Source organism: Pleurodeles waltl, chromosome 12, assembly GCF_031143425.1.
Source record: "Pleurodeles waltl isolate 20211129_DDA chromosome 12, aPleWal1.hap1.20221129, whole genome shotgun sequence".
Taxonomy (NCBI): Eukaryota; Metazoa; Chordata; class Amphibia; order Caudata; family Salamandridae; genus Pleurodeles; species Pleurodeles waltl.
The window spans coordinates 130,165,765-130,188,259 of record NC_090451.1 but is presented as its reverse complement, the minus strand read 5'-3'; the positions used below and the strand labels follow the sequence as shown (position 1 = coordinate 130,188,259).

The window sequence follows — 22,495 nt, the reverse complement described above, 5'->3', positions numbered from 1 at the left end:
AACAGTTAGGTACGCGTCTTTGAGATCTAGACGGACCATCCAGTCGTTGAGAAGGAGCGAATCTCTTAGATGGAGAATCGTTTCCATCTTGAAGTGTCGGTAAACAACAAATTGATTGAATTGTCTGAGGTTGATGACTGGTCTGATTTTCTTGTTTTTTCTTATCACTAAAAACAGTGGGCTTATGAATCCTGAGGGAAGGGGACACGCTGGTTGAATAGCATGTTTTCGAAGAAGCTCTTGTATTTCTGTAGAAATGAGATTTGACATTTCTTTTGAAAATTTGAGGGGAAGAAGGGGGGAGGGTTGAAAGGGAGTTTCGTAAAATTCTATTAAATAACCTTTGATTGTGTTGAGAACCCAGGGGTCTGAGGTAATCTCCATCCATTTGTGGAGAAAATTTTTTTGACGACCTCCTATAGAAAGATGGCCAAAAGGTTGGCTTACCTGAATTGTTATAGGACCTGCATTGATTCCTCCCTCTGAATCCTCTGGAACACTGGGGGTAGAACTGTGGTCGAAAGTCTTGTTGCTGTTGTTGTTGGTAACTATAGGAGCCTCTGAAGCCTTGGTTTCTGAAGGACCGGCCGGTGGAGCGGCTTCTTCCTCTACCGGCCCTGGCAAAAACCCGTGAGTTAAAAACTTTTTTAAGTGACTGCTGGGCTTTGTTGATAGAAGCAAAGGTGGTGACGTATTTGCTTAATTCTTTAATGAAGTTATCTCCAAATAGTAAGCCATCAGCTTTAGCTCCTGGATCCTTAGATGCCAGATTTGCAAGCTTAGGATCTAGCTTGAGCAAAAGTCCTTTACGACGTTCGTGAGTCATGGCTGAGTTCGCATTACCCAGTAAACAGAATGCTCTCTGAGTCCAGAGTGACAGTTCTTCAGGATCAATTGATTTGTCATTGGTTCTAGCGGATTCAGCTAGGTCAAAAATGCGGGATAAGGGACCGACCAAATCAAGGACTTTGTCTTGACACAGAGCCCAGGCTCTGTCTACCCCTTTACGGGGATCTTTACCAAAATTGGAGAAGAAGGTTAGGAGGGACGGATCTATGGCAGGGGTAGCGGTGATGTGTAATGGGAGTGAGGGTCTGGGACATTCAGAACGTAGTTTTGATCGTACCTGTTTATCTAGAGGAAGGCGTAGTTTTGCTAGGATATAGTTTGCGACATGGTCAGAGGGTAACCATTCGGTGGAATTGGGATGGTGGATTAAACCAGGGTCAAACATGGGATTGCCATCAGAATCTAAAAGGGGGGCATGGGTTTGGTTAGTTGATGTTGTTTTAGATTTTTTAGGGGGAGGGCCAATCCAAAAATTGGAGGAGTTATCGTCCTCAATGTCCGAGGAGGAAGAATTGGTATCACCATCATCATCGGTGTCCTTAATGTCCTCAATCACAATTTTTTAGGTCTTAGACACATTTTTTGTTTTGTTTTTACTTTTAGTACCCAAATTTTTATTCCCCTCCGTAGTAGGAGGCCTTTGAGGAGCTTCGTCCTCTACCATGAGTGAGTTTGACTCACCATCCATAAGCACAGACGAGGCGTTAGCCTGGTTTAAAGAAGCCTCCGAGGCTTTGCGCTTTCTGCTTTCCCCAGCAGAATGGGCCACTTGTGATTGGGATAAACAGGACGATACGGTGGAATGAATTTGTTTAGAAATTTTTCCCATAGAAGCAGAAACTGCTTTTTTAACTGAGGATTGAATGAAATTATTTAAAGTATAAGAAAAATCATCTTCAGAATCATCATTCGATTTGAAATATTCTGAGAAATCCATAGCTATGGAGAAGAAGAGAAAGAACTGGTAAAAAAGGAGTTAATTTGGGAGAACAAGCTTTAAATTTTGATGGGCGTGAGACTCACCAAACAAATGATAAAAGAAACGTCAGCAAGACGAAGGGCGGCTCGCTAAGTGTCTTGAAAGCTGAGCGCCGGTTTCCTGGAGAGGAGAAGCTAATTAAAGCAATAAAAGCTTTTAAAATGCAAGCGTTAGACCGGAATGCGGTTAGGAATGCGCTCGGAATGCGAAGACCGGGCTAATGAAGGTCGCGTCAGCCGGCGTTCAGAATAGAACGTTCACGGCGGCGCGAATCCAAAGACGAGGTAGGATTTCCCTTCACGCGCAAATGAAAGAATTAAAGAGCGGTTGGGGCCGCAAAGGCACGCGAATATCAGGTAAACATAGGTAACACAAAACGTTAATAAAATATGAACATAGAATAGTAAAACACATTGAAATGAGAGTAAATGTATGGAGCAACGAAAGATATACTTATCTTGACTGCGAGCAGCAAGAAAAGAGGGCTGCCTGCAGTCAGGATTGGTATAGGTTATCTAATACTGTGTACTGATTGGTTAATGTTATTGTTCTTACCTCCCATTGGTTGCTTGTTGCGCAAACCTCTGGGATTGGTGTTTTCCTCTTGGCTGCTATTAAAATAAAGCAGGAAAAGAAAGCATAATAGGAGCCTCCGGTCTTGTCATAAAATTGTTAACAAAATGACATTTCAACGCACTGCTTACTGACACTTCCAAGTGCACAGGACACCTGTGTTCTATGTGGTAGCGTGGCCGAGCGGTCTAAGGCGCTGGATTAAGGCTCAAGTCTCTCTGGAGGCGTGGGTTCGAATCCCACCGCTGCCAGTCTTTTTTTTTTTTTAATTCATGAAGTATTGTTAGATACAAATGGAGACCGTGCTGTACACTGAAAACCTGATCGCACATATTTTCTTCTTTTACTGGTTCTAGTTTGTTAAACACATGTCGAAGGTTCGACTCCCGTCTGTGTAAGTAAGATATGAAGTAAAACGGAACTTAATACCATACAGTCAGTACCAAAGTTACCCGCACAAGCACACGGCTCCCACTAACAACTGCTGGACGGAGCCTCTATCATCATGGCCAGCCCCTTCCCTCTGACGGGCTTACAGGGCAAGCAAGGCTCGCAAAGTTCTTAAATAGCTGTAAAAAAATAAAAATGCCAGAATAGATTGGCAAGTGGCTCCATGTCTTGCCCATTAGCTGGGGTTTACTGAATAGACACTTTGCATTCTGGGACTTGTATTTTCGCTGAAAATGATGTCATGAATCCCTTCGTGCAGTGTGTGTTGTATAAAGAGCCATGGCACGTGGCCTCGGAACAGCAGGTTTTCGGAAAGAGAATATGAATTTATTTTACCAAATAAGTAGGGCGAGAAGGAAATGGGAACAAAAATAGATCATAATATAGGTCCACGGGTGTAGTGAAACGGAGACGGGAGGCCGAAACAAAGGATGTCCGGAGAGAACCATTGTCAGAAGGGCAAAAAGCACAGACCTAACGAAGTGAAGAAGTTGGTACTGGAGAAATATGGCAATAACGCGTCATCATTCGTAAGAAGGACATTTTGATACAACAGTTTGAGTGCAGAGGATGGAAGCGCTGCTTATTTCACACAATACCTTACCACATTATCATGTCATATTTTCTAAAAGAATTCGCAGCAAAATAAATCTCGTAGTCGGCAGGATTCGAACCTGCGCGGGGAAACCCCAATGGATTTCAAGTCCATCGCCTTAACCGCTCGGCCACGACTACTTGATACATAGGTTCTTCCAGCCTACTCCTCAACTTCATGCACAGCCTCGTTCTCATTCACCATAGATGACTTTCTGTGGCAAAACATCTATGCACCAAACGTGTCAAGCAGGGCCATTGAAATGATGTGGCAGGAGAAGGCCAAATTATGTGGCAGGCTTAAGTAAATTATGTGCCAAGAAAAGGCACATTATGTGGCGTAATGTGGCACATTTTTTAAATAGTATTACTTCATTAATTTGTACTTTTTAGGGTGAAGCACACAAGCACTCTAGCCAGCTGTAGTCTCTCTTTTAACCACGCCCATCAGTTTGGTTGGTTCATGGGCTTGCTTTTTAACAATTGCTTGCTTTCATTTGTGAAAGGCATACATAAATCATGCCTTTTATGGTGTTTAGCGCTCCTCGAGCGCACGGACCAACTACTGAAAACATACTAGCCTCCATGTTTTCCGTATGGCTTCTGGACTGCTTTTTTTTTATTTCCTACGCAGTGCGATCTCGCTGGGCAGTAGTCGAACTCTTTGAATTACATCGGCCTTGTTACATGGATAATTGCACATTTGCTGATACGTTTGATGACGAGCGAACTTCTGTTTCCTTTTGTGTATATCTTCATGCTCATGCCATGCGCTTTAAATCGTCTCGCTTATTACTTTTCATTTTCAATTTATGTGGCAATAAAAGTTTGATTAGTACTTTACAATGCTAATAGGTCTACGTCGAGCAAATGCGAGACCCATTGCATTGCAAATGCTTGTTAAACTTGTAAACACTGTTGGGCATTGAGTGCATCTCATTAGTACCAGTTCAACACCCAAATTCAGCAATAAGCAACAGAAAGGTGACTGACAGTGAAAGGCCTTTGCAAACGGCCTTTCACTGTCGGGAAACACGCACCACTGGGTTTTAGTAACTTTTCTACCATTTGAGCTAGAAACTATTTTTTGGTTAATATCTGCAGAGAATGCAATAGATGATGGATTATGTGACAAATGCGGCAGATCTATAGCTATGCAGAAATGGCAGCGGCTGCACAATTCCAGTGGCCTGGTGTCAATTTATCCATGTCATGTGTGACACCTTTAGCAGGCCTAGACTTTAAAACTACTATAAGGTTCAATGCTGGAATTAAGAAACCCATAACAAATACTGGAATAAACACCACAACTAAAAAGCTGATCTCTTAAAAGCCAGGACTAGCTGAAATTCATGCATATGAGCATTGCAATTTGAATTATGAGGGAGAAAGAACCAAATTATGTAACAGGGTTTACTAAATTATGCAGCAAGAATAGGCAAATTATGTGGCGTAATGCAACATATTTTGTGCTAGCATTATTTTTTATGTTAAAGTCTCCACATTATGCAGCAGATGATGGATTAAGTGGCAGATGCAGGAAAATCATAATTATGTGGCAATGCAGCAACCGCAAAATTGCATCATTCAAGTGTCCCTGCATATGAGGTTTGACAACTTAGTCCTTTGCACCCAGTAATGAGAACTCACAGCAGATATGTGGATTTTGGATCCCAAGCAACCGTATGGCTCACTTTGTGCCTTTTCTTTACAGTAAACCTTTTTTCAGAAATGTTTACATCAAACATGAAGGCATACAGGATATAATGAGAGCTTCATATCAAGGACAACAGCTTTATCACTGCTAACTTTTTAACCAATGGTACTTTTATGTCTCATCTACAGAACTGTTGCATGTAATATCCATATTTAAAGTGGTTTTGGGTCAGTCCATTGCATATTCCCTTGGCTTTCTTGTTAGTTTTGTTTGCTTGACTCTTATAATATGGCTTTCGTTCACCTTCTAAGATATGTCCATCCCCTAGAGCATAGTTTTCTTCTTTACCATCCTTTTACTTGGATAACTTCTATCCTTCGATGGCTGTTTTGAGCAGGTCATGGCTTTATTGTTCTCTTGCCAATGTGCTGCTTCGCTCCTCACACCTCTTACACCCCACGCTTTCTAAGTTGTCCCTCCCTCCGAGCTCACCCATTGTTTCCCCCACCCATGGTATCTTTCGGATTTATTTTTTATTTTTTTATTTTTTGTTGTTCTACCACAATCCTCCCTGCTCACAGGCGCACCTTGACGATCAATGGTATTGAGCACCTCCCCACATCTCCACTCTCCATTGTTGCTCCGCGTCCATCCTCACCCGGATTTAGGTCCCACCAAGAACCAGCTATTAGCCTGGAAACAGCTATTCACTGTCTGTTTCAATAGAGACCTTTTGTGGAAAATACGTGAAATTACAGTCCGCTTTGTGCCACGCCACTGCTTACTGGTTAATATGCTCTGCTTTCTTCATATTAATGCTTTCCTTCCTTTTCTTGTTTTTGTCCCTCCACTGGATTGTAGCTTCTTTACTGTATTTTTGATTGGATAACCTGTATCCTTCCAATCCATGGGATTGTGTTTTAACGCAGTGTCCCTTGTGTGCTGCTTCCCTCACAAACACCAGGCATACCGAATGCTCTGTGTTGCTCCCTCCCACCCAACTAGCTTGTCCCTCCCTGGCCTTTTTGGTTTCTAATTTATTTTCCCACCCAGCCAGCTGGACCTCCTTTGTAGCTCCCCCATCGCTCTGCTCACTCCCTGCTGTTCCACCTAAGGTTGACTTCTATTATTCACGACGCTCCAGGCCTCGTGTCATGGTCTTTTAAAAAATAGCAATCTTCTTTTTAATTTGGTTGGGGGTGCACGGCAGCTGCAATATGCAGCCTGGCGACTCCATTCTTAAAAAAGCCATTTGGCGCACATATATTGTTTATTTACCGCTCCAAGATTACCTTCTGAAATTTTTGAATGATAGACACAAAAATAAATAAACCAAAACGAAGGCTATATCATGCATGATGAGCAGGCGTAAACATGCCTTATCATGCTTGGATGTTGTTCCAACTTTATACATATGCACTCATGCATGATAATGCATACACGTGGACAATGTAGATTTTCCTAGTAATTTATGAAAGAAAGTCTTAATTTTATTAACGACACGGAGGTGAGTATTATGCATTCTTTTCATACTTTAATAATATAGCAGCATTTAAGAAACTACACTTCCAAAGAGGCTTAGCAATTTGCTAACCAATGGGAATAAAAAAGTAGGCACAAACAGCACCAATAGCACAACACAAAGGACCATAGAGTACCCTCTTGACTGCAAGCAGCCCTCTTTTCTTGAGTGAGCAGTTCAGATAGAGTCATGAAACAAAGGAAAAATAGAGCCAATAATAGAAATTGCGAGGATAAAGGATAACAAGTCTTGGCAACAGGAAACAATTAAGACTTTCCTTCATAAATTACTAGGAAAATCTACATTTTATGTCAAGACCGGAGGCTCCTATTGTGCTAGTTTAAAGCATTTCAACCACCAAAGAAGTAGCAGATCTAACAGGTTTACAATAGAATGTTTTGAAAACATTATCATTAGACCAATCGGCCGACCTCAGAATGTCCTCTAAGCTAGAACCTAAAGCAAAGGCTTTGGAAGCCATGGCACCCCTGGAGGAACGGGCCCCAAAGATGGAACTATCAATACCCGCTAGGAACATGAACCATTTAACCCAACGAGCTAAGGTAGCTGAAGAAACTGGTCTGTGGGGTTTACAGAACGAAATCAGGGGCTGAGGGAGGGAGGAAATTCTTAGGTTAAAATTACGTTTCTCACATTCCTTTAAACAAAGTCCCACACAGAGTTTTGGTTTGTTAGGAAAGAAAAGATAAAATACTGTACATAAGTTGTTTTTTGTGCGCTTGGTAATGTGGAATAAGACACCTATAGGCATAAATTGGCACGAGGAAACCTCTAGTGATTTCACATCAGACACACGTTTAAAGGAAATGAGGCACAACAACATGGTCAATTTAGCAGAGAGCATTTTTAAAGATAGATCTGAGTTCTCGGGCCAAGAGAGGAACAAATTTAGAACTAATGAAACATCCCATAGGAAAGTGTATTTGGATGAAGGTGGTTTGGCAAGTTTAATTCCCTTTAGGAGACGGCATGCTTTCCAATGGGCTTGCCATTGATATGTTGACGATGCATAGAGATAGCAGATCTATAGAGGTGTATAGTTCTATACGACTTACCCGCACTGGCTTCAGCCGCCATGAAATTAATAATAAAAGTTAGATCTGTTGAAAAGGGATTGATACATTTCCCCACACACCAGCTTGTCTAAAGAGACCAAGCTGATTTATGCGCTTTTCTTGTGCCGGGAGCCCAAGCGATGTTAATCAATTCTGTAGCTTCTGTCGAAATAGAAGCAGTTTGTTGGGACAGCCCGAGACCCTCCAAGCTGAGAGAGTTAGGGATTTGTTGAGAATTAGAATTAGGCTGTGAGGAGATCCCAAAGGGTCTAAAAGAAGAGAAGGGAACGAAGGTAGAAGCAGAGGAAAATCTGTGGATAACTCAAGAAGGGGGGGAACCAGACCTGAGACTGCCAGAAGGGGGTGACAGTGACTAAGGAGGCTTTCTGGCGTCTGGCTTGAGTTAATACTCTGTTGATTAAAATGAAAGGAGGTAAAGCATAGTTGGTTGTTGGGGACCAATCTTGCTGAAATGCGTCTGTTGCCATCGCCAGTGGATCGGGACGCCAGCTGAAAAAGAGGGGTAATTGAGAATTGAGATGTGAAGCAAACAGATCAATATGGAAAGGTCCCCATTTGTTCAGAAGTATCTGAAATACCAAAGGATGGAGTTTCCAGTCGCTGTAGTCCTTGAGTTGTCGGAGCGCCAGTCTGCAATGGAATTCTGGGATCCTGGGAGATATTCTGCTAGAAGAGAAAACTTGTGGACGAGGCAGAACTCTCAAAGGCTTTTTGCTAGAAGGGCCAGAGGTTTTGATTTAATTCCCTCAAGATGGTTTATGTATCGAACTGCCGAAACATTGTCCATGCGAAGGAGGAAAGAACATTGGACCTTGTCTTTTGAGGAACTTTGGATCGCAAAGGAGCCTGCAAGCATTTCCAAACAGTTTATGTGCAATTTGGACTTCTCTGCGGATCATGTACTGCCAGTCGTTATTGGTCCACAACGGGTGCCCCGGCCGGTGAGACTTGCATCTGATTCTAATACAAGATTGGGTGCAGATGGGAAGATAGTCCTGCCATTCCAAGTGTCTAAATGATGTATCCGCCATTGAATCTCTAGACGAGATTCTGAATATAGAGAAATAAGATCAGAGAAGGCAAGACCTTTGCGAAGATGAAGAATTTTTAAACGTTGAAGAGCTCGGTAATGAAGAGGTCCTGGGAATATCGCCTGAATGGAGGAAGAAAGAAGACCTTCCACTCTTGCTAGGGATCTGAGGGAAATGCACTTTTTGTGGAGAGTGTGAATGAGTTCTATTTTGATCGAAGCCACCTTTGAAGGGGAAAGGTGGAGAGTAGCTGTGGTGGAATTTATGAGGAAACACAAGAATTCTATTTGTTGGGTGGGAATCACCACTGATTTTTCCAGGTTTATGATAAAACCAAGATCCGAAAGAAGAGAGCTTGTTAACTGAAGATGGGAGTGGAGAGAATGTACATTTTGGTGCATACGAAGGATATCGTTGAGATAGATTGTCAGTCTGATACCTAGAGATCTGAGATGGGCAACAATTGGCTTCATTACCTTTGTAAAGCACCAGGGTGCTGAAGAAAGCCCGAACTGAAGAGTAGAAAAGAGATAGGTTTTTGAGAGCCATTGAAACTGTAAACATTTCCTGTGGGAAGGGTGGATAGGAATGGTAAGGTAAGCATCCTGAAGATCCAGCCTTACTAACCAATCGTTTTGAAGTAAAACAACCCTGAGACGAATAATAGTTTCCACTTTGAAATGGCGATAAGTCACGAATTGATTGAACAATTTGAGATTGATTACCGGTCTTAACTTTCTGTTTTTCTTTTGGACTAGGAATAAAGAATTTATGAATCCCAAAGGATCGGGAAGAGAAGGTTGGATAGCGTTTTTCTGAATAAGAGACTGTACTTCGGTTGTAATGAGAGGGGAAATTTCAGCAGAAACTTTGGAGAAGGAGGGAAAACGGTTTGAAATGGAGGAGAATAAAACTCTATGAGATAACCCTGAATTGTGTTTAATAACCACGGGTCTGATGTAATTGAACGCCACTTTGGAAGGAAAAATTGAAGCCGACCTCACATGGGAAGGCCAGAAGACTGGCTTACCTTGAGAATTGTTTGCTCTGGAGAATCTTTGTCCACGGCCACGGAGCCCCTGGATCTCTGGGGGTAAAACTGAGGCTTGTAGTCTTGGTCGTTGTTGAAGGAGCCTCTAGCACCTTGGTTGCAATAGGTGCAGCCGGTAAAGCGGCTCCTGCCTCTACCGGCCCATGCAAAAACACGTTGGCCATAAGACATTTTTCAGAGATTGTCGAGCTTTGTGGATCAAAGAGAACGTTATAAAGTATCTGCTGAGGTCATTAATAAAGGAATCCCCAAAAAGTTTACCATCTGCTTGGATGCCAAGATCGAGAGCAGCGAGATTAGCAAGTTTGGGGTCCAGTTTCTGGAGTAAACCTTTCCTTTTCTCGTGTATGATAGCCAAACTGGCATTTCCCAAGAGACAAAAGGCTCTTTGTACCCAAAGAGAAAGGTCTGTAGGTTCAATAGGAGTATCTTCTAATCTGGCTGATTCAGCCAAGTCAAATATGCGGGCCAAGGGGCCAACAACATCAAGACGTCTGTCCTGACATGTTGTCCAGGCTTTATCAACCCCTTTACGGGGGTCCTTGCCAAACTTAGTAAAAAGGTAATAAGAGATTGATCAATGGCAGGAGTAATAGTTATATTAGATGATAGAGTAGGCCTGGGTCATTCAGACTTGAGTTTTGCACGAGTTTGCTTATCTAAAGGAAGACGTAGATGTGAAGTAATATAATCTCCAACGTGAGCGGAAGGAAGACATTCAGTGGAGTTTGGATGATGAATGAGGGAAGGGTCAAACATGGGGACTCCATCCACAATGGTGGAGGCTGAATCAAAAGAGGAAAGTTTGCTCTTCTTGGGAGGAGGAGAAGAGGAGGAAAAATTATCACCAGTCAACTCATATTGAAGTGAGTCATCCATGTCATCATCATTGTCTTCATCATTATCAGTGTCCAATAAATTAGATTTAAAAATCTGTTTTGGCACAAACTTTGTATTTTTTTGTTTTTGATTTACATTTAGAAGGCAAGGAATGAATAATATTTTTTGAGGAATTCCCCTCCTTACACGGAAGCCTGGGAGGAACTAAGTCTGGTGTGAGGGAGACTCACTTGTCATTTGTGCGCCAGAAGAAAGAGTTTTCTTTATAATTAAAGCAGTTAATTTCCTTTTTCTGCTTTCCCCCGCAGAATGGGCCAGTAAGGTATTGGACATAATGTTTTTAACAGAACTTTCGATATTTTTTTATTTCTTAGCCATAGAAGCCTGTTAGGCTTGTTCAACAGATGACTTGAATGAAAACATTTAAACCCTGTTTAAAAGACTCCCCATCGTCACTGATGTCAGGCATCAAAGGGGAGCTATCAGACTCCATGGTAGAAAATTAGGTAAATAATAAGAGCAGTGCTGAACGGAAAAACTGGTAGGAAACAGTTAAATTTGAGCACAAGAGAAAAATTGACACTCCCCTGAGGCGTGTAAAAGGATGTTTGGACGAAGTTGGGGACTGAGACTGGAGCCGCGCCACTTGGAAACCTCAAAGTAGCAAGTCGTGGAAGCGACTTGAATGGCGCGTCGGGTGAAAAAAACAGAGAAGCCGTCCAAATAAGTGAGAGGAAACGCTTCAGGTAGAGAGCAGCGTCACGCTCACAATGTGGTGAGAAGACGCGAGTTGGAACGACGGTTAGAATAACCATTGCGGCGCTCGCGTGAGGAAGAAGCCGAAGATGTGAAGAATGGGGGGTGGGGGGAAGGAGACGGGTTGGAAGCCTTATATATGTAAAGGTTGAAAAACGAAAACGGAGCGAGCACTTACCATAACAACATCGACATAACTAATAAAATACAATAAAACAGTAAAGTATGAATGAAGCGACCAAAATATGAGTACTTATCTTGACTGCGAGCAGCAAGAAAAGAGGGCTGCTTGCAGTCCAGACGGTACGCTATAGTCATTGGTGTTGTGCTATTGGTGCTGTTTGTGCCTACGTTTTTGTTCCCATTGGTTAGCATGTTGCTAAGCCTCTTGGAAGTGTAGTTTCTTGACTGCTACTATATTATTAAAGCATGAAAAGAATGCAGAATAGGAGCCTCCGGTCTTTACATAAAATTCATTGATCTCTTCATGTTGCTGAGGCTGAATAGCAACGCAAACGCATCGGTAATACCTTGAAAAAGAGTTAACTATTGACTTTGTCAATGTTTGTTTTTTATTACTATGATTTTTCTTTTTTTAACGGGTCCATCAGTTTCCATGTACTAGAAGGATTCTCCTTTCTTTTTCACACACTTTTTTTATATTTTTTAATTTACCATTGCAAGATGGATGTACGTCATCTTGGAACAGTAAATTAAAAGTAAAAATTAATGCCCACTATAGCATAATGATGCATATGTGTGCATGTGTGGAGATATAAATACGTTTGTTTTCGCACTTGAGCAGCCATTTTAAAGCTTTTTTTGTTCAGCATCAGCAGCAACCACTTTTTTGTTCTTTTTTCTGATACTGTTTAGGAATAAGCATTGGCAATGTTAAAGGTTTGTTAAATGGCCTTCTAAAGTGATTCCTATTGGTGTTGCCAATACTTTTTTTTGTGCTGGAACCAGTAGTTTTGCTCTCTCATTACAAACGTGATCTTCCAGTTCCAAGAACGCAAAGAGCAGCTTGCGAAATACCATGACTGAAGCAATGTCAAGTCCATGCATTAGTAGTTTGTGGCCCTTGCCTTCTGGTACTTGTAGTCCTGGTTATACAATTATATTTACAAGACTACACATTACAGCATGCAGAGAAAACAAAATGGACTGGATAAGAAACTCAAAGATGGACCTTAGACCAGTGCTGGACTGGACTTTTTGGCAGTCTGTTACTCTGGCACTGTCAGAAGGGCAAGCATGAAAGAATCCGTATGTGGGGCATTTTATTTGTTCTGTGGCCTGTGACAGGATCAAAAAATGACCCACGCGCTTGCCCTTTCAGGGTAGCTCATCTGGCAGTCCTATGGTGATCTGATGGTTCCAAATCTCCGGAAAACCACTTTTCTATACAGTGACTGCTTTTGCATATCAGGGCACACCGTACTAGTCTTGGTTCATTTTAATTGAAGTAAACAACAAAGTGATGGGTGGAATGTTCGCATTAACCTCAGCAATGGTAATTACTTAACTGCACCCTGGTCTGTCATATTTTTGCTCACCATGCACCCTAGATTAGGCCCAGCCATATGCAAATCAGCCTTGGTCTTGCTCCAATGGGAACAATTCAGTCAGCACTTCGAAGCCAGTTCCATTTTTAACCAGAACACATGCAACCCAAGACTAGTTTCAGACTAATTTATCCTCAAAAGGCAGGTGCAGTTTTTGTTCCAGTGACACAGTGAGCCCAAGAACCACATCTGGGCATACCTGTTGTACTTACTGTGTCACACTAAAGTAAATCAAAATGTGATGGGTGGAATGCTTGAAATAATCTCAGCTACTGGTAATTATTCGGGGTTGCAAGCTAGTCCATCGTTTTTTGCCCACCATGTCACCTCAGATTAGACTCAACCGTTTGCAAATCAGCCTCGGTCCCCCTCCAATAGGTAGATTCCAGCCTGAACTGCTATAATAGGAACACTGCAGCCTGAACTGACAAGCAACCCAAGACTGGTTTCATCCTATTTGGGCCAATGTGTTCTGGTGCTGCTTATATCCGTAGCCACAGTAAGTACGGCACCCACGTCTGGCGTACTCGTCGCACTTAGGACATTGCACTGACATAAACAAAAAAGTGTGGGTTGCTTGTTTTCTGGTTTAGGAAGGGCCTAGCCTGGCCATTTAGGCTCAACTCTTTCTATTGGGGTAGTACCAAGGCTGATTTGTATGTGATTGGGTCTAATCTGCAGAGGCTTGGTGGGCAAAAACATACAGTAAATTGGAATACTACCCTGAGCGATTGCCAGGGAATAGACTACTTGCAAGCATGCCTTCCATCACATTTCACATGTTTGTAATTTTTGACAATTTGAGTAGCAAACCTGCTAACAATAAGACATATAAACCAAGTTGTGGAACAAAAAAGTGGAGTGCCAGTTAAATGAACCCTCGGGCACCTCTGGCAGTGCCAAACGGGCCTGAGAGGCCAGTCCAACACAGGCTGGGAACCTTCAGACCACTGTGGCTGACAATGCGCCTCACAGGAGCAGGGACCAATACACACAGGTCAACATTTTAGAAGGGAAAAGTGCGAGATTAAAAAAACAAAATAATCGGGAGAATAGATTTCCTCTATTGATTTCTACTAAAGCAGAGGCAGTTTCGGGGGCAGCTAAAAGAAATCTATTTTTGGCTTTAAAAATCGGGACAATTGGCGTGTTGGAATACAATGAAACTCGACAGCAAAAATATTGCTGTCGGGGTTCCATCTACCACCTCAAGCACAGCTTCCATGGCCAACTTTACAGATAACCACCCCGCCACCCCACAGATACTCAGCCACAGAAACAAAACCCTTCTTTCCTATGGACCATTTCAGCGTTTTACAAATGTGTGCACAACAATCTCTGGTATTTTCTCCAGGGGACAGTGTAGGAGAGTTGTCTTCAAGCATTGGGGAAGTGCACTTAAAAGTTAGGTGTATTTACAAACTTTTATGTTTGTTCTCTTTTCTTTAAAAAATATTTTCTCTATGTGGAAATCACTACACTTCTACAACTCCTATGTACGTAGAATTAAGCCATTACGGTACAGAAGACGAGGTGGCCGAGTGGTTAAGGCGATGGACTGCTAATCCATTGTGCTCTGCACGCGTGGGTTCGAATCCCACCTTCGTCGAAATGTTTTGACAACTTTTAATATATTTTGTCAAACCTTTAATGGGTGAAAGATCCGTACACTAAGTAAAACGTTTCCTATTGATTCGTTCGCGAAAAATGGAAATGATATAATTGTTATTAATTACGTTCAATTACAAACTAGTATCGACTTATTGTTACTTTATAGTTACCTTCGGCAACAGCCTAACAGGAAAGTCAAGACACACGCGAGTTCCACAGGTTAGGAATTTCAGATCTGTAGCTGAACTAGATTCACTCTCTGTAGATCTGAGAGCCCACCCTTTTCGATTATGACGTTGCGCCTCTCTAAATTTCATTGGCAGAAAAACATCCACAGGCCACGTCAGCACCAGAGAGCAGGGCTTTATAGAATGCTAACCATCATAGATTATCGCAGCAGAGTGGCGCAGCGGAAGCGTGCTGGGCCCATAACCCAGAGGTCGATGGATCGAAACCATCCTCTGCTAGTTGCTACTTTTCCCCCACTCTGATTTGTTTGTATTTAATGGCTTTTCTGGCTGATTATAATTTAACCGATGTTGGTTTATGGCAAAGTCTTGAAGTGTTTTTTGGTTCAAGCGGAACGTTATTTTCAAATGTATAAACTTATGAACTAATGGATCTACGCGCGTCCCCGAGTGATCACACTTCTGCAAATTACTTTGCTCAAGGAGATTGATTGCTCATGTATCTCGTTTGTTACTATAGGGCTTTAAGAGCTATTTTCTATATATTATTTAGCCGTAGGGCTACTGATTTTTTTATAAACAAATACACGAATAAGAAGGGCACAGCGCTGTATTGTCATGGCCTCGTACCAACATTCACATAACCCTTCGTTGTTAGGTCCAATTCCATTTATACTGTGCAGGACCGGCTTTAGGGCGGTGCAATAGGTGCGACTGCACCTGGCGATGAGGGGGGAGGGGGGAAGAGTGACAGGAAATTTGCAGAAGGTGCTTTTATATTGAATCGTGCCTTGTGTAACAGCAGTTTTCAGGCAACAATAAAAATGTCAAGATCACACTGGTGAGTAACGTTCCTGCTAGAGAGAGACTGGAGTTTTGTTTAGTGACAGTTTTGAGTCCCCATAAAGTAACAGGAGAGTTAATGCACCTGCTGCAAAGAAGGTGCGCCTTGCAGATCGCAGGACTATTCATGTGGATAGCTCAGTTTGTTACTGTGTTTGTAACAGAGATCCTTTTGTTACTTGCAGTTCCTAGGTTACAATTGAGACTTTCCTAGCCTTGGTGTTAGAAAAGCTAGATTTTGTTAAAGACACGGAGGTGAGTATTATCCCTTACTTTTCTTACTTTAATAAATGGCAGCCATGAACGACAAATCCCAGAAACCCTGTGAAAATACTAAAAAACTACATCACAATGGGGCTGACCAATCCCATGATGAGCCCCCTCGTAACAATCTTGACTGAGAGCACCAATTCCTCTTTTCTTGTCAAAGTCAGTCCAAAGTAGAATCCGAGAGGAACCACAAAACCACAAATAAAGTCATGATAGAAGAGAGGAAATCATTGCAGAGGAAGAACTGAGAGGAACCAACTGGAGAGTAAGAACTTTCTCACAAAGTTTCCAGACCAGGAGAAACTGGGAGCAGATCAACCGGAAGCAGTGGCATTGGTTGCAGACGTGACCACTGTGGAAAAGAACAGGGAGGGTTAAAGAAATGTGATGGGATAATACTTGCCTCCTGTGTCTTTAATAAAATCTAACCTTTCTGACACCAAGGCTAGGAAAATCTAAATTTTATTACAAGACCGGAGGCTCATATTATGCTTGTTTAAAGCAATGAAATAACAGTGTCCAGTGGATAATCAACAGGCTTACAATAAAAGGATCTAAACATACTAACGTTTGACCAATCTGCAGATCTGAGGATATCTTGTAAACTAGCCCCTGCCCAAAAGGCCCGAGAAGCTGTAGCTCCTCTCACCGAATGAGCACCATAAGACAGGGTAGAAACACAAGCCAAGGACATGAGCCATTTCACCCAACGAGCCAAGGTGGGAGTTGAGACTTGTTTGTGTGGCTTTTGAAAGGTAATAAGCAATTGAGACGAGGAGGGAATCCTGAGATCTGCACTTCAAGAAATGTACGTTTTCAAACAATTACCTACACATAATTTAGGTTTTGAAGGAAAAAAGGGATAATGGACAGAAGACAAATTAGTCTTGGTACGTCTAAACACTTGGAAATAAACAACTTACACAGAAAAATGAAAGGAGGAAACATCAAGGGCTTTAACATCTGAAACACGTTTGATAGAGACTAAACACAGGAACATAGTCAATTTAGCAGACAAATGTTTCCAGTATATATCAACATTATCCGGCCATGAGAGAAGTAATCGAACAACGGAGTCAACATCCCACATGACAATGTATTTTGGGGCAGGAGTTTTAGCAAAATGTACTCCCTTTGAAAGTCAGCAAACCAATGAGTGTTCCCCAACCGGTCTTCCATCCACCCTGATATGCTCTGAAGAGAGTGCAGATCGATAAGTATTCACCGTACGGTACGCTTTACCTTGAGAAGCTAGGGAAGCCCAAAAATGTACCACTAAGGTAACATCTGCTGAAACCGGATCGGAATTCCTGTCCACACACCAGCTACACCACACTGACGAAGCGGAGCGGTAGACTCTTGAAGTTCCCGGAGCCCAGGATTGTTGAATGAACTGGACAGCCTCCTCCGAAATTCCTGGGGATCTCCAGGAAGCCCCAAAAATTCTTCACACTATGAGATGAAGTGAGCCCTCTAGAATAAGATTGTGGGATTGGCCCTGAGGGTTCAAGAGAAGTTCAGGAAACTGAGGTATCAATACTGGAAGGTCTGAGGAAAGTTCCAAGAGGGTTGGATACCAAGGCTGAGATTGCCAGAATGGAGTGTTAAGAACTAGGGAAGAATGTTGTCTGCGGGCCTGTGCTAGAACTTGAGCAATAAACAGGAAGGGAGAAAAGGCGCACAGGAGAGAGGGAGGCCATACTTGTAGGAAAGCACCCGTGGCTAAAGCTAACAGATCTGGTTTCCAACCTGAAGAAGGCAGGAAGTTGAGAGTTGATCCTTGAAGCGAAGAGGTCTATAGACGTAGCTCTGAAGAGTGAAGAAAGGAGCTTGAATATGGAAGGGTGAAGATGTCAATCGCTTGAGTCGTGGGTATGTCTGGAAAATCAATCTGCCACTACATTCAGCTTTCCTGGGAGGTATTCTGCCTTGACCGAAATATTTCTGGGGAGACAAAACTCCCACAAACTCTTGGCCAGAAGGGCCACAGGTTTGGATCTAGTTCCGCCTAACTGGTTCATGTACCTGACTGCAGACAGATTGTCCATTCTCAGAAGACTTGAACACTTTACCCTGGTGTGACCCCCTGACCTGTTTCTGGCCAGGAGTCCACTTGGCTCCACCAGCCGCCTCCGTGCCCCTGATCCCCGTCTGCAGCCAGGATTCGAGATCGAGGCCCTCCACCACCCGCAGGCACCCGCCTGCGCCTCATCCCTGGTGCCTAGTGGTAGGCTTACTGTGTCGTTGTGCTCTACCGTTGCATTTAGCTTTTTTTGTTGTTTAGAATTTTTATTTCGTTTACTGTACCGTTTTGAATTGCCTTTGTGCCTTTGTTTTTGCCTGTTTAGTTTTCTGTGCCTGTTTTCAGAGCCCGCCCGGCTCAGCTGGCTCTCACCGGTCTCCCAGCCCCTGCGTCCCCTGCATCCCCGCCCCCCTCGTGCACCCATTGGTCCCTTGTCTCCCGCCTCCCAGCTGTTCCTCCCTCCCACCCCCCTCTTAATGGCACCGCTGCACAGAGCCCCGTGTGACCCCCTGACCTGTTTCTGGCCAGGAGTCCACTTGGCTCTACCAGCCACTTCTGTGCCCCTGATCCCCGTCTGCTGCCAGGATTCGAGATCGAGGCCCTCCACCACTCGCAGACATCTGCCTGCGCCTCATCCCTGGTGCCTAGTGGTAGGCTTACTGTGTCGTTGTGCTCTACCGTTGCATTTAGCTTTTTTTGTTGTTTAGAATTGTTATTTCGTTTACTGTACCGTTTTGAATTGCCTTTGTGCCTTTGTTTTTGCCCGTTTCGTTTCCTGTGCCTGTTTTCAGAGCCCGCCTGGCTCAGCCGCCTCTCGCCAGTCTCCCAGCCCCTGCCACTGTGTCCCCTGCGGACCGCCCCCATCGCACACCCATTGGTCCCGTGCCTCCCGCCTCCCAGCTGCTCCTCCCTCCCAGTTCCCCCTCTTAATGGCAGCCGCTGCATGGCCACGCAGCCGATGCGCACAGCGAGTGCGCCAGAGGCAAGCCCGTCTGCACCTGTCAGCACCGGAACCGCATCCAGCGCCGGTCTCCCCTACCCTCACAGCCCCAACCCCCCTAGACAGCACTACTCCGCCACCACACTACACACCCTCAACCCAGGTCTGCACCCCGCCTGCACCCAAGCGACCCCAAGCACACACATGGACCCTTTACATGCTATGCATGCTGGTTCTCCAGCACCCCCACAAACACCAAAAACACCCACACGCTCCACGCCAACCCCAACACGCCCTACTCCAACACCAACACGCCCCACAACACTAGCACGTTTTACAATAACACTAACGCAACCCACAACAACACTAACACGCCCCACAACAACACTAACACGCCCCACAACAACAACAGCCCCCGCAACCACCTTAATTGAATACTCCTAAACACCTGCTCTGTACACAAGCATGCCATCGAGCTCTGGGACCTGATCACGAGACACTCCCCGGACATTGCCTTCCTCACGGAAACTTGGATGAATCCCTCATCTGAGCCCGACATAGCCATAGCCATCCCAGAAGGCTACAAAATCTATCGTAGAGACCATCTGAACAAACCGGGAGGTGGCATCGCCATTGTACATAAAAACACCATAAAGATCACCACCAACACACATGACACCCTAGACAGCGTAGAACACCTACACTTCTTAATTCACATAAACACCAACACCACCCTCAGGGGAACACTCATTTACAGACCACCAGGACCTCACCCCCCCTTCTGTGATGCCATTGCTGATACCATCACCCCCCACGCTCTTACCTCCACAGACTACATCCTCCTTGGTGACATTAACTTTCACCTGGAGAACCCCCACGACCACAACTCCACATCCCTACTAGTCAACCTCACGAACCTAGGACTCAAACATCTAGTCACCTCACCCACTCAGCAGGACACACGCTAGATGCAATTTTTACCTCCAGCAACCACATAACCTTCACACACACCACCGAACTCCACTGGACCGACCACCCCTGCGTCCACTTCTCCTTCTCGAAACACCCCACCCACCACCATCAACACACCACACCCTACCGCATGTGGGACAAGATCCCCACAGAACACCTGAATGCCCAGCTCGCACATAAACCCCCCCACACCAACAACCCCAACATTGCTGCCCATAACCTCACACAATGGATTACAACTTGCGCTGAATCACTCGACACTCTGAGAAGAAACATCACCACCCGCAACATCAAAAACGCCTCCTGGTTCACCACTGAACTCCAAGCCTCCAAGCGTGAATGCCGCAAAACCGAGAAAGCTTGGCACTAGGAACCCTCAATGACCAACTTCTCCACCCTTAAAACCACCATACGCAAACATCACCAACTCATACGGACCACCAAAAGGGCTTACTACAAGGAACGCATAGACAGTAACTCACATAACAGCAAGGAACTCTTTACCATCATCAAAGATTTCACCAAACCCAAATCCTGCAACAATGACCCCATTCACACACAAAACCTCTGCAACTCCCTCTCCAACCACTTCCACCTCAAAATTTTAGACATACACAACAGCTTCACACCACCAGCACTTCACCATCTCCACCACCGACACGACCAACAACAACACCCCTCTTCCCCAACCAACTACACACCTGGGCCCCTACCAACGACAAAGAAACCGAAAAAACATGAATTCCATCCACTCAGGCTCCCCCTCGGATCCCCGCCCCCACCACATCTTCAACAAGGCCAGCCCAACCATCGCTCCCAAGCTTCGTGCCGTAATCAACAGCTCTTTCGACAACGCCACCTTCCCAGACCCCTGGAAGCACGCAGAAGTAACCGCACTCCTAAAAAAACCCAAAGCAGACCCTGATGACCTCACAAACTACCGCCCCATTTCTCTTCTCCCCTTCCCCGCCAAGGTCGTTGAGAAGTTAGTGAACGCCCGCCTGTCTCACTTCCTAGAGGAAAACAACGCACTCAACGCCTCCCAGTCTGGATTCAGCAAGAACCACAGCACCGAGACTGCCCTCATCGCCTGCACTGACGACATCAGAACCAGAGTCAACAAGGGCGAGACCATCGCACTCATACTCCTGGACCTCTCTGCAGCCTTCGACACTGTCTGCCACCAAATACACCGTACACGCCTCTATGACGCAGGAATCCGACACAAGGCCCTGGACTGGCTCACCTCCTTCCTCGCCGAAAGAACCCAGAAAGTTCGCCTCCCTCCCTTCTAGTCCCCAGTAACCAAGATCATCTGCGGAGTTCCCCAATGGTCCTCCCTCAGCCCTACCCTTTTCAACATTTACATGGACCCGCTCGCCACCATCCTCCGCCCACACGGAATCACCATCATATCCTATGCAGAGGACACCCAGCTCGTCATCTCCCTCACCAGGAACCCCACCACCGCCAAGACCAACCTCCACACCGGACTCCTAGAGACCGGCAAATGGATAACAGCAAGCCACCTCAAACCAAACTCCAACAAAACCGAAATCATCATCTTCGGCCCCAACAAAATAATATGGGACGACTCCTGGTGGCCCACCGCCTTAGAATCACCCCTAACACCCGCCACCCACGCACGCAACCTCGGCGTCATCTTAGATTCTTCTCTCTCCATGACCCAGCAAATCAACTCTATCACCTCCTCCTGTTTCAACACCCTCTGCATGCTTCGAAAAACCTTCAAATGGATACCCATAGACACTAGAAAGACCATAACCTATGCACTCATCAGCAGCAGACTAGACTACGGCAATGCCCTCTATGCTGGCACCACTGTCAAGCTTCAGTAGAAACTCCAGAGGATCCAGAACGCAGCCGCACGCCTCATCCTGAACCTCCCACGCCATGAACACATCTCCGCCCACCTCATATCCCTTTATTGGCTTCCTATAAACAAAAGGATCATCTTCAAAGTCCTCATCCACGCAGACAAATCCCTCCACAACACTGGACCAGCCTACCTCAACGAAAGAGAGAACTTCCACACCCCCACTCGTCACCTCCGCTCTGCCGACGTCGCCCTCACCACAGTCCCCCGCATCCAACGCACCACCTCCGGAGGCAGATCCTTCTCCTACCTCGCACCCAAAACCTGGAACTTCCTCCCCACCAACCTTCACAAGACCCAGGACCTCCTGTCCTTCAGAAAACACCTCAAGACATGGCTTTTTGAACAGTAAAACAGCACTCCCCCCCCTATTGTTGCTCCCCCCCAGCGCCTTGATCCACTTACGGGTGAGTAGCGCGCTATATACATTTTTTGATTGATTGATTGATTGACCCTGTCTTTTGTAAAGGATTGGATGGCAAAGGAACCTGCAAGCATCTCTAAACAGTTGATGTTCAGCGAGGACTTCTGAACGGACCATGGACCCCCAGTCAAGAGTAGACCACATCTTGAGCCCCAACCTGTCAGACTTGCATCTGACTCTAAGACAAGATCTGGGGTGGCAGATAAAAGTGTTCTCCCATTCCAGGTGTCTAAATGACTCATCCACCATGAGAGTTCTTCCCTGGACTCTGAATCTAGAATGACCGGATCTGAGTAGGCCAGGCCTTTGCGAAGATGACGGATTCTCAACCTCTGAAGAGCCCTGTAATGAAGAGGGCCA

At 44.7% G+C, this 22,495-nt stretch overlaps 3 non-coding genes across 3 annotated transcripts; 2 read left to right on the top strand and 1 right to left on the bottom strand.

Moving 5' to 3' along the window:
* The first annotated feature begins 2,570 nt into the window (after positions 1 to 2,570).
* Positions 2,571 to 2,652, top strand: TRNAL-AAG (transfer RNA leucine (anticodon AAG)). Its single transcript has one exon. It is a non-coding gene; the product is annotated as a tRNA-Leu (tRNA).
* An 852-nt stretch (positions 2,653 to 3,504) lies between these two features.
* On the bottom strand, positions 3,505 to 3,586 carry TRNAS-UGA (transfer RNA serine (anticodon UGA)). The gene has a single exon. It is a non-coding gene; the product is annotated as a tRNA-Ser (tRNA).
* Positions 3,587 to 14,494: 10,908 nt separating this feature from the next.
* On the top strand, positions 14,495 to 14,576 carry TRNAS-GCU (transfer RNA serine (anticodon GCU)). Its single transcript has one exon. It is a non-coding gene; the product is annotated as a tRNA-Ser (tRNA).
* Positions 14,577 to 22,495: the final 7,919 nt, after the last annotated feature.